Here is a 12,219-nt window from a genome sequence, read left to right as displayed (position 1 = left end):
GAAAAGTAACTTCTTCTACCATTGAGGCATTGACACAATCTATGACTCTATTTGGCTTTTCTGAGATGAGGGTCTCAGCTATGCAGATGAGATTGACCTGGAGCTCTCTGTAATCCAGGCTGAGCTCACTGTGTAATCCAGGCTGGGTTTATGGGATTATCCAGGCTGGGTTTATGGGATTACGGGTGTCGACCTGGAGCTCACTGTAATCCAGACTAGTTTTATGGGATTATGGGCGTGCACCACCACGCCCGGCAAACAATACCACTGGACTCGTCAGGTTGAGTGGGGCCTTCGCCTTTACATCAGCGGCCGTGATCCGGGTCTCACCTTTTCCATCAGGCTTTTGAAAGAACCACCTCAGTTCAAACCCATTGCCATTGGCCCCAACCCCCTTCTTTAAGAATGTTGCTTTTTTAAAGATAAACTGGGCCTGGTGGATGATAGCATTAGAAGGGTTGAGGAAAGCCTCGAACAAAGGCAGAAGCAACGGGAAAAGGACGAATCTTGGTATCAAAATTGGTTTTCCCCTTGCCCCGCTTGCCCCTGGAGATTGTTAAGTTAAAGATTGCATAGGGTTAATTGTTGATGTACGCCTTCCCACTTACCCCTCCCCACATTTGGTAAAATACTGATTGCTGTATGCTGATAAATGCTTTGTCCCTTTATGGTTAAATGCTTGAGTGACTCATGTGATTGGTAGAAGATTTGTTTGAACTGTCCAATAAGCTTGCTGAACCTTCCCCCCCTGGGATAACAGTATATAATCGTTTTGCTGAGCCAATAAAGAGCCTTTGATCAGAAATCAGACTTGGGCCATGTGCTCTAACTTCTTAAAGATTTCCTTCACAGACATTCAAGATCGGATCGGCCTCTGATGACCCACGAATAAGAGGCGGCTCTCACCTCCTATTCCCCGCTGGACGGGGTCCCCCCAGAGAGCTGCAGTTTTCTTTGACTGTTGTGACTGGGAAACTTTGCTCTATAAACCTGGAGTGTGACCTGTATGTTCTGTTGGTCCTCGTGGAAGGAATGCTGCTCCCAAGCGAGGGCAAGACCATCTGTGTTACTTGGAAATAGTGGGCCTGCTGGCCACACCCAGCATCCAGGGGCATTTGCCAAAGGAACGCTGTCCTGACTAGCTCCTCTTGAAGAGCCAGAGTCAGCTGGCCCATGTACAGTGCCCCACCTTATCCACATTTTTGCTGTCTGTGGTCACATCTGAAATATTTTTGGGGGGAACCTGAGGATCGAACTCGGGGCTTGCGAGGCAGGCAGCAGAACCATTGAGTTAAATCCCTGGCCCGATCTGAAAATAGTAAATGGAAAATATGGGCCGGGGATTTAGCTCAGCGGTTCGGTGGCCTGCCTCGCAAGCGCAAGGACCGGAGTTCAATCCCCAGTACCAAAACAAACAAAAACAAAACTATAAGAAGTTTTCAGTTCCTTGCCTTCTGGGTAGGTGAGGAAATCTTGTGCCTTTCCGGCCCACTTGGCCTAAAATGGGAATCATTCCTTTTCCCAGTGCGTCCTTGCTGTCTGTGCTCCCCGCCTGCCTGTCACTGAGTAACATTCTCTTTACCGGATGGAGCACTGTATTACCAGAGGACTCGTGCGCCGGGCACCTTTATTTTATTTAATGCCCCAAAGCACAAGAGTAGTGGTCCAAAGGAGGTGCCAGAGCATAGGACATGAAATCTGACTCTGGTGCTGTGTGGCAATGCTGCAGGTTGTACTACAAAACAAACTCTACACTATTTGGTACTTTGCAGTTTCAGCCATCCACCAGGAGAGTCTGAAACTAGCTCTCCCTAGATAATGGGACATGCTGTCCCAGCCAAGGTTACTGCCCTGCCCACTGGCAGAGGGCTCCAGAAAGGGAGTAGGGTGAGGGCAAGGGCCCCCATGGAGACCCTCAGGCTTTCCACAGTGGTGTCTGGTCCCCAGGGAGGCTGGACAGTGGCACAAGGTGGAGAACACAAATGCAGAAGACACAGTTGAGAAATATCTCTCGGGTTGAATCTGAGGAGATAAGCCTCAGCACGATGGGTCCTCCATGTCTGCCAGTTCTGGAGGCGTGAATTCAACCACCACAGATGGAAAGTGTTTAAGGGAAGAATCACATTTGTACCAAACATGTACAGATTGTTTTCCTTGTCATTATTCCCCGAACAATATAGGATAAGTCACTCATACAGCAATGTACATTATATTAGATATTGTAGGTCATTTAAAGATGATTTAAAGTATAAGGGACCATTGTGGAGATTGCATACAAATACTACAGCAGATTATAGAGCAGACTCCTGCATCTGCACACTCTGGTATCTGCAGAGGTTCTAAAACCAGTCCCCCAAGCATCCTGAGGGACAGCTGTCCCACATTATCTCCCCTGTAGGAAGAATCTAGGAAAGGAGAGCTCACAGGCAAGGAGCAGGGTGGTGGTCAGAGGCTGGGCAGGTCGGGGTGGGAGATGTTGGTCAAAGGGTACAAGGTTTCAGTTACCCTGGAGGAGTGTTTTTTAATTGATGGAAGTTGGATATATTTATGGTGTACAATATGATGTTTTGGGATGGACGTACATCGCGGGATGGCCAAATTGAGGCAGTTAATCTGAACATTACTGTGTATACTTATTTTTTGTGTATGTGTGATAAGAACACTTGCAATCTCTAGTCATCATTTTTCAAGTATTTTCCCGATTTTATTCATTTATTTTTACTAGTTCATAGTTGCAGTACACACTGATCACATTCCTCCTGGAAATCCAGTACATGTACATAATCCATTACAATTTTTTAGTCACTTTTTCTCTTCCACCCTCCTCCCTCCGTCTCTTCATCCGCTTTCCGTATGCAAAAGATTTATCGCACTGTTTCTTTGTATCTACCTTTTATTATTTATTATTTATTTTTTGGTACTGAGGATCAAATTTGGGACCTTGTGCTTGTGAGGCAGGTGGTACCACTGAGCTATATCCCTGGCCCCGGTCTATCTTTTATTTTGTTCTTTATTTATAGCTGTGTTTCTCGTATAAGAGAAACTGTATGATAGTTAAATTTGTGTGCCTGATTTATTTAACTTAACATTATGGTCTCAAGATCATCCATTTTCCTACACATGACTTAAGTTTATCCTTCTTCATGGTAGAATAATACTCTGCCACGTGTAAATGCCACATTTTCTTTATCCACTCAGCTGTTGAGGGGCATACAGGCTGCTTCAAAGATTTAGCTGTTGTGAATTGTGCTGCTGCAAATGTGAGTATGCATATATCACTATAATATGCTGTCTTTAAACTCTTTCAGGAAGATACCTAGAAGGGAGTATCTATACCTGCAAGCTGGGTTGATTGAAATTTCTTATTTTAGTTTTTTAAGGAATCTCCATACTGATTTGCGTAAAGGTTTTTACTAGTTTGTGTTCCCACCAATAAGCATTTCTTTACCTCCACAGCCTCACCAGCAATTGTTATTTGATTTCTTGATGATGGCCATTCTTTCTGGAGTGAGGTGATAGCTCCATGTTGGTTTTGGGTTTTTTTTTGGTTCCAGGTATTGAACTCATGACCTTGCACTTAGGAGGCAGGTGGCAGAACCACTGAGCTAAATCCCCGCCCTGCTCCGTGCTGTTTTAATTTGCATTTCCCTAATGGCCAGAGATACTGAATTTTTTTCATGTATCTATTGCCCATTTGTATTTGTTATTCTGAGAAATTCCAGAGGTTCTGGTATGTTGTACTGGCATTGTCATTTCATTGTAGGAACTAATTTGTTCCTTGATTTCTTCTGTGACTGACTGTTCGAGAGGATTTTTTAAAATTTTTATTATTTTTAGAGGATTTTGTTTAATTTCTATGTGTTGCATAATTTCTGTGATTTCTTTTGCCATTGATTTCTCGTTCATTGCACTTTGACCTAATATGCGTAAGATAATTTTAATTCTTTTGTATTTATTTAAACATTTTATGGGCAAGTACAAGGTCTGTTTTGCAGAAAGTTCCATGTGCAGCTGTTGCTGTTGGATAGAATGCTCTTTATATATTTACTAAGTTCATTTATTTGGAGTTTTGGGTCAGCTCTGATATTTCTTTTGATTTTTCTTTTTTGTTTAGTCAATCTATTTGTAATAGTGGGATACTGAGGTCCCCCATTATAATTGTATTGATGTTTATCTGATCTTTTATGTCCAGTAGTGCTTTTTTATGAAGTCAAGTACATTTTTGTTTGTTGTATATATGTTTATAAGTGTTACCTCTTTCTGTTGAATAATTGCCTTAACCAATAAATATGTTATGTCCTTTTTGCCTCTTCTGATTAGTTTTGGCTTGAAGTCCATTTTGTCTGGAAATAGGATAGATACCCAACTTGCTTTTACATGCTTGCATGGAAATTGTTTTCTATCCTTAATTTTTAGTCTATAAATTTCTTCTGGAGTTAAATGTGTTTCTTGTAGGTAGCATACCATTGGGGTTTGTTTTTTGGTCCGTTCTGCCAATTTGTGTTTTTTGGTTAGGGGACTGAGTCCTTTCACATTGAGAGTTACTACTAAATGGTATTGACTTATTTCTGTCACTGCATTATTTTTCTGTTGCCCGGTTTCTTCTTTTTTCTCTTTTATGCTTAACTGCTCACCCTACCTGGTATATTATTGTATCAAATTTTTTTTTTGCATCGTCTCTTTCTGAAATATCCTTGAGATTTTTTTCTTTTGAATGCTGGTTTTGTGGTTATGATTTTGTCTTTGCTTTCTTCCCACCTTTCTGTGAGCTGTTTGTCCATATGTGTGTGAGTCTGAAGTTTTTTCAGGTGAGCCAGTGAGGTGGGTCCTGCCTGCACTCTCTTCCCTTCCCCAACTGCTCCTCTGCTTGGGGTGATAGCAGTTCCTTTGCTGAGAAGCTGCTGTGCCGCTGGGAATGATCCAGACAAGTCCCTCCACCCCCGCCCCATGGCTGGAAAGTCCTGTTATACTTTCATGTTTCTCCTTTGGTGCTTGGGAGTTGCTGTAATTTGGATCTTGATGTCTTGTAAGTCCCATGTGTTTAAGGCATGGTGGTGGAAACTTCAGGAGGTGGGGCCTCCTGGGGGAAGTTAGGTTATTGGTAGTGTGCACTTGAAGGAGATACTGAGATCCTAGGGCGGATTCTTTCTTTGCTTCCTGGGAACCATGAAGTTCCATTTTTAGTAGAAATCAGGGAAACAGTGAAGCCAGTACATGGGTCCAGTTTACTGTGTGTGGAAATCACAAGATGTAAGTTTGTAAAGGCCCCTGGCACCTTCCTAAGAGCTTCAGGCTCCTCACCGACCAAAGCAGCACTTTCATTTCTGATGGTCACTGTCAGGTCAGGTGCATAAATAGCCAGCAGATGCTTTCAGACAAGTAGTGATCAGAGTTTTTTTTTTTTTTTAAATTTTCAGTGATTTTCTTGAATAGAGAAGACTTGGGGAAAACTGGCTGGTGTGTACAAGTCCTACAGATAAGGGCCTCTCTGGTGGGACACAGGTGGTCTCAACTCCCCTTCTGTTAGCCTTTTTTGTGAAAATCTACTTCCAGAAGTTGTCCTGTGGATGTCAGTAGACTGCCAACTAAAATGTCTTAAGAGAAGGATCATGGCCCCTTTTTTTTTTTCCACTGGTGACCTTGTGCCCGTGAGGCAGGCAGTGGCACCACTGAGCTAAATCCCTGGCCCATGGCCACTGTTGATAAGCAGAAGCAGGCCCAAATTGTGACTTGGTGTAAGGGCCCTGTAAAATTTCCTTTGTGGGTATATTTTTTTCTTCATAGTTTTTAAAAATGTATTTTATGACTGTATTGGCCTGAAGATAACTATAATCAAGCCTGCATCTGTTATTATATATTCATGACCCACTATTAATTTTTTCCTTCTAATTTAAAGAGAAGATCAAATGGAAACCTGTTCATGGACAAATCATCAAATTCTTTGTTCCCAAATGCATTGCTTGCCCTGGGCTCTGGGCCCTGAAAATCAGTAAGTAGAAACCACCTGGTGTGTCATCATGGAAGCTGTGGCCCCTTTATCTGATGTCACTGCCAAAAGTGACGCAGGCAGGCAGGTGTGCCGGGGCAAGCCTGGAGTCCCTGCCGCTTGGGGGACTGAGACTGAGGAGAATCACGTGCACCCCAGAGTTCAAGGCCAACTGGGGAAACACAGTGAGATCCTGTCATGACTGCCACAGACACAAGCAAACAGTCTGAATGCGGCCTAGGTGCATGTGCGGGGATGCTGACCACCCCTCACTCTGGCTTCCCCCACCCTCTGCCATCCCAGCAGTGCAGCAGGTGCCCTCAGGAAGTGCTGGGCCACAGGAACATCGCCGGATTTAATGTGTCTTTCTGTGGCTGATAACTTTCACGTAGCATATACAGACATTTGTGGTTCTTCTGTGTTGTAGTATATGCCAGAATTTTCTTCCCTTTTTTTTACTCCTGAGGATTGGAACCAAGGTCTTCATACTGTGCTGCATCCTCAGCCCTTTTATTTTTATTTAAAAAAAATTGAGACAAGATCTTGCTAGGATGCTCAGACAGGACTCAAACTTGGGGTCCTCCTGCCTTAGATTCCCGGAGTGCTGGGATTACCGGGCCCATTATCACATCTTGCTGTTTCTTCCCTTTAAAGCCTAATACTTCTGCTGTCTGTCCGTATCACACTGTGCTTATCCACTTGTCTCTCGGCGATACTTGGGTTGCCCCATGTTTTAGCTCCTGTGGATAATGTTGCTGTCAGCGTGGATGTACAAATATCCCTTGGAGACCCCACTTCCAGCCTCTCCTGACCAAGGAGGATGCACACCCGAATGCCTGGATCACATGGTGTACACCCCATAATTTAACACCTTTTCTCAGCTAAGCACTCAGCCGACACGGTGGCTATAAGTTTGCAGTTCAAGGTGTGTCAACAAAATGACACAAATCTCTTTCTCCTTCACAGTTTCACTGAGATTTTTTCTTATGGCAGATCTTAGTAACCCCAGGACATTTTTTTTTCCTTTATTTATTTGGTCAAGAACTTCTACCTTTTTTCCTTTTTCTTTTTTCAGTACCGGGGATTGAACTCAGGACCTTGCACGAGGCAGACAGTGGCACCACTGAACTAAATCCCTGGCCCTCTACCTTTTTTCCTAAGAGGAAACTTAGTTTGCAGCTTTCCTTTGGCATGTCCAAATTGTCAGCATCGCTGGTCTTTCACTTTGGGATGATTATAGATAAGGGTTAACTGAAAGCAAGCTCTGTGATCCCGAGACAGTGAATCAGACAAAGAAGCTGCAACCAAGCGCCTGACAGGCAGGCGCTGCATACGGTGTGCATGCGCTGGACTAGAGAGCGACTCATGGCAGCCAGGATGGGCCATACAGTGCCAGTGTCCTCACAGCACTCAGCATGGCATGAGATTGAAAACTTACTAATTGTTTATCTCGGGAATTTTCCATTTAATGTTTTCTGGTCCCTGTTTGACTACATGTAACTACAACCGTGGAAGCAGAACCTGCCTTTAGAGAGAACTTCTGTATGTCCAGAAGCAGTGTCATTTAGGGTAGTTCTGCGCCGAATTTGTTGATTTCCTACAGCAGCTGTGCTGTTTGCTCCAACACTGTGAGGGACCCCCCTTTTCCACATCCTCAGCACTTGTTTACTTCCCAGGGGATTCTGCGGCCTTGGCCCCCTGCCTGAACTGGGTGGCTCTAGGGAGCGGACCTGGGGCTCACCTTGCACCACGTGGACCGAGGACGTGGGGAATGACCTGTGCGACACAAGCGCCAGCAGTCGGTGGGGCTCAGTGCTCCTGCCCCAGCATCATTCCTGTGGCCTCCTGAGCCCCTTCCCCGGCATTCTTCATCTTTAAAACAAGCTCCGTGGATCTGGGGATGTGGCTGAGTGGTAGAACATTTGCCTAATGTGTTCAATCTCCAGCGCTGTGAAAACCAAACCAAAGAAACAAAAACCAGCCAACAAACACTCCCAACCCCTGTCCACCCCTCTGGCTCCTGTGGATCTGTCCTGGCGTCCCATGAGCCTGCAGTGTGACCCCAGGTCTCCTTCCCATTGTGCCTAAGTTTCCCAAGTCCCAAAATAGATCCCCACAGCTACCCAGGAAAGTGTGCCATTGTGTCCCCCTTCACTTCTGAGGAGGCTGAGGGACTCGCCCCAACCTTCCCAGTGGTAAAGGTCAAGGACAGAGTGTCTTAGGCCAGGCCTCCTTCAGCGCACACCGGCCTCAGAGCCTTCCCAGATGAGCTGTCCATGGAGCTGGACAGTGGGGATGGCTGAATGGTTGAGCAGAGGGCTCCATATTATCTTCCTGAGGCCGGTGTAACTGTCACATGCTTGGTGGCTGGAAACAGCACATATTTTTTGGCTCACTCTTCTGAAGCCCAGAAGTCCTGCATTGCTGGGGTGTGAGCAGGGTATGGCAGGACCACACTCCCTCTAGATGCTTTATGAGCTAATGCATTCCCAGCCTCTTCTCGCTCCTGGTGGCTGCTGGTATCCCTTGGCTTGTGGCCACGTTGCTCAGTCTTGGCCTCCACGATCATGCTGTCACTCCTCCCTCCCCGTCCACTCCCCTCCCCTGACCCCTCTTCCTTTCTACCTTCTCACTTTCCCTGCCCTCTCTCCCCCTGCCCCCGCACTCTTCCTGCCGCCTTTTCATGGACTGTTATTCCATTGGCTCAACAGACAGTGCAAGGGAATCTTATCACACTGCCAAGATTCTTTTCTCATATAGTCACATCAAGTCTCCAGGAATGAGGGCCAGCTAGATTTTTGAGGCCATACCAGCCTCCCCTTCTTCACTGCCTTTTCACTGGCCAGGTGAGTCAAGGGTCTCCGGAGGGTTCCAGGGTGGCATCGTTGTCAGCACCAGGCCTGGGTCATTGGGCCAGCTCCTACAGGCCTTCCTCCTGAGGCAGAAAGTGACCCAACACTAGGAAGGGCTTGGCACCTCCTGCTGATGACGCATTCAGCCTGTCCCAGGACTTGTTTGCAGGGAATCCTTTGGGCCAAGACAAACATTCACACCTCACCTTGCCCTCTGGGGATGCAGGAAGTGCTGGAGGTAAATGACTTTGGCAGTCCTGGGCGTGGGCCAAGTGTCAGAGTGGGACTGAAAGGACGTGGAGCTCTTGGAGCTCATGCTTGGCAAATGGGACCCTCAGGCAGGGTACCTGTAAACATGTGACCGCTTGCTCTGCCTGGCCCTCCGCCCTGCTCGGCATGTAGTCCATGTGGCATCCTGAGTGTTGGGACCCCAGGGCCCAGGGAGGGAGACTCAGCTGCACCTTTGAAACCCACCAACTGACGACCTGCTTGCAAAGCTCCTCATGCTTGGACTGTTGTCCGAGGTCCCCACTCCCAGGCTGCCTTCAAGCCCCATAGTCGGTCCTGTCCGCAGCGTGCAGCTGTTATGGTTTGTGGGGATAGAGCTTAGGCTCCTGCTCAGAGTTGCCTCACACAGCAGCCCAGACAGCTAAGGGGATCTTGAGGCCCCAGGAGGTCCACTTGTTCTGTTCTTTCCCTGTGTGTCACACCAGCACCTCCGTTTACAGACTTGCCACTGAGGAACCTTCTCTGCTATCCACACTGAACAGGGTCAGGCAAGCTGGGGAGGATGCCCTGCATGGCCACTCAGGGCTGGTGTCAGCCTCCCAGCCCTGAAGACTAGGCATCCCCATGACTGTTTGCCATGGGAGTTGTGTGGGGTGCTCACAGTGACTTGCTCTTTCCATGGCAGCCCAGTGACACATCGTCTCCTGGAGTCCAGTTGGGGGTGATGTAGGCATAGGATTTTATGCTATTCTTATATAAACTGCCCAGTTCTCTCTCAAGCCCATGCCTGCACAGCTGGGAAACAGGTACTTCCTGACCTCTGACCCCTGCCTGCCCCCCAGGAGGAGGAGATCCTGGGCCTTCCCACAGAGCCTCCTGGACGCGGCCCGGTCTTCGGTCTTCGAAACCCCTGGGCAGTGCAGCTCTCCGTTCCTTGCAGGCATGTCCTGATGTGCCCCTGATTGCCACACAGTGGCACTAGCCAGGAGGTACCCCCTTCTCCCAGCCTGAGTCGCCACCTTCAGGGGGTGAGAGCTGAGCCGGAGGATACTGCAGCAGGGCCCCCAGGCTTTCTGTGGACCAGGCACAGGCGGCTCGAGGAGCACCAGGTGGGGGTGGTGGGGCCTGCCCTGCTCTCCCAGGTCCCTGCTTACCCAGGTGGACAGGCCACCTGCTCAGGGCCCACCCGTGCGCTCTGCCAGCACGCACACCTCAGCCTCCTTCCTCATAGCTCCTGGCTCTGGGGAGTCTCTGGCATCGCGTTCCCAGTTGCCCGCACCATGGCCCGTGCTGACCTTTCTCTCTCAAGCACCTCTTTTGCCCGTTCCATGCCCTACCCCTCCTGTCTACAGGGCCCTGTGGTGGACAGGGCAAGAAGAGGTCATCACTGTGGTTCTTGCTGTGTGAACTCGGAGCGCTGGGGAAAGTGACTGAAGCCGGCCCACTTGGCTTTGGTAGTGGTTGAGGTTCAGGGATGGTTCACCTTCTTGCAAAGCTTGATTGAGCCTCCAATGGTGTTAGTCATTCTCAGCTGTTTTAGATAATTGTCCTTCCTGTGGGTGGCAAAGCAGTAGGCAGCAGTAACGAATTTAGACAATGATTTAGGTTCAGGGAAATGATCTGCTGCTTCCCCAGGGTCCTTCAGGAGGTTTCGGTGAGTTCCCCATGCTCTAAAAGCTGTGCTCATCACAGAAGCAGTGGCCAAGGAAATGTGTAATTAGTCCTGGTTTTCCAGTTTCTGCCTGGGCTGAGGGGAGCCCTGCCACACCTAGCCAGAGGAGGATCCCTAAGGAATGGCACTGGGTTGGGAAGGGTTCTGTTCACGCGTGAGAAAGTTGTGACCATCAATGAGCTCCCGAGCTTTGAGCAGGGGTCTGTGTGGTCCCCAGGTCCTCCCATGCCTAGCATAGGAGTTGACGGTGTGCTGTGCTGACTCCAGGCGCAGGACTGGCTGCCAGGTGAGACTGGGGGGTGGACCAGACCCCCAGGGAGTCCTCCCCATCAGAGACGCACCCCTGCTACCCAACAGAAGGAGGCATGGGGAGGTGGCACAGTGGGGTTTGCTCCACACACCTGGAGGCTGCGCTTCAGTTCCTTGTGCTCATTTCCCACCCTCGAGGTCCAAGATCCAGGCCCAGCACCCCCCCGTGTCGTGTTGTTCGGACCTGTCGCTTCTCCAGGTCCCTGTGGGCAGACCGAGACAGCAGAGCTCCCGACTTCTATCAGGGGACTGACCCCTTCCGGCTTGTTACCCAAAGGCTGATGCCCTCACCTTACCTTTAGGGTGCAGACGGCAGTCGGGGGTGGGAGCACGTGCAGTGGGGCACAGTTGGGTGGGGGCTCAGGAGCGAGTGTCACGTGGCACTGTGGGCCTGCAGCAGTGGGCACGAAGGCTTCATGGAGTGGGCCTGCCAGGGACGCTGCGGCATTGTGACTACTGCACCAAGGCTTTGCAAAGTAGAGGTCACAGAAGAGAGGCTGAGGCGGCGGTGGGGTGGGGCTGTGTCTCTGACGTGGCTGCTGTCTCTGATATCCATCCTGCCTGGCCTTTGAAAACCCTCCTGGAGCCCAAGTCCGCCACAGCCCATTGCCCTTTCTCGGAACTCCCTGCTTTCTTTAAAATGAGAAGCACTCCTGACTTGGTGCTCCCATTGCTGCGAAAGTGGCCTGTCTCGGGACCTCGTCCCGGCTTCCTGCTTTCTCCCTCTGCGAGCTGTGTATCCCCAGGCCAGGGTCACCCGTGGCTTGGAGCAGATACCAGAAGCTCAGCCGCTCTTCCACAGCAGCACTGGACGCTGAGGGCCAGCGATCTCAGGGCCCAACGACACTCAAGGGCACAGCTTGCCCCGAAAGGGGGTGACTTAAGGGGCTACGGAAATGTGCAGGAACTTGGGCCTCGGAAAGCAGCCGGTGGGATGGAGCCCAGGGGTGTGAGCGCGCCCTGGGAAATCTCCCACAGGGCTTGCTGATGTGTGCAGCCTGGGCACCCGAGAGGGCCACACATCCCGGGAGTGGCCAGTTCAGGCAGGTACGGTGCAGGGTGCACGAACGCCCGGTGCGGTCTTTCCAGTACTGAGAATCAGATCGGTCACAGAAGCAAAGACAGCAGCGAACGCGAGCTCTGCAGCCGCCGCATCTGGCCGGGTACAGAGG

This window comes from Fukomys damarensis, unplaced genomic scaffold (assembly GCF_012274545.1).
Source record: "Fukomys damarensis isolate Sample0158 unplaced genomic scaffold, DMR_v1.0_HiC HiC_scaffold_9, whole genome shotgun sequence".
NCBI lineage: Eukaryota > Metazoa > Chordata > Mammalia > Rodentia > Bathyergidae > Fukomys > Fukomys damarensis.
The sequence above is the reverse complement of the archived record's forward strand: the minus strand, read 5'-3'. Positions refer to the sequence as shown.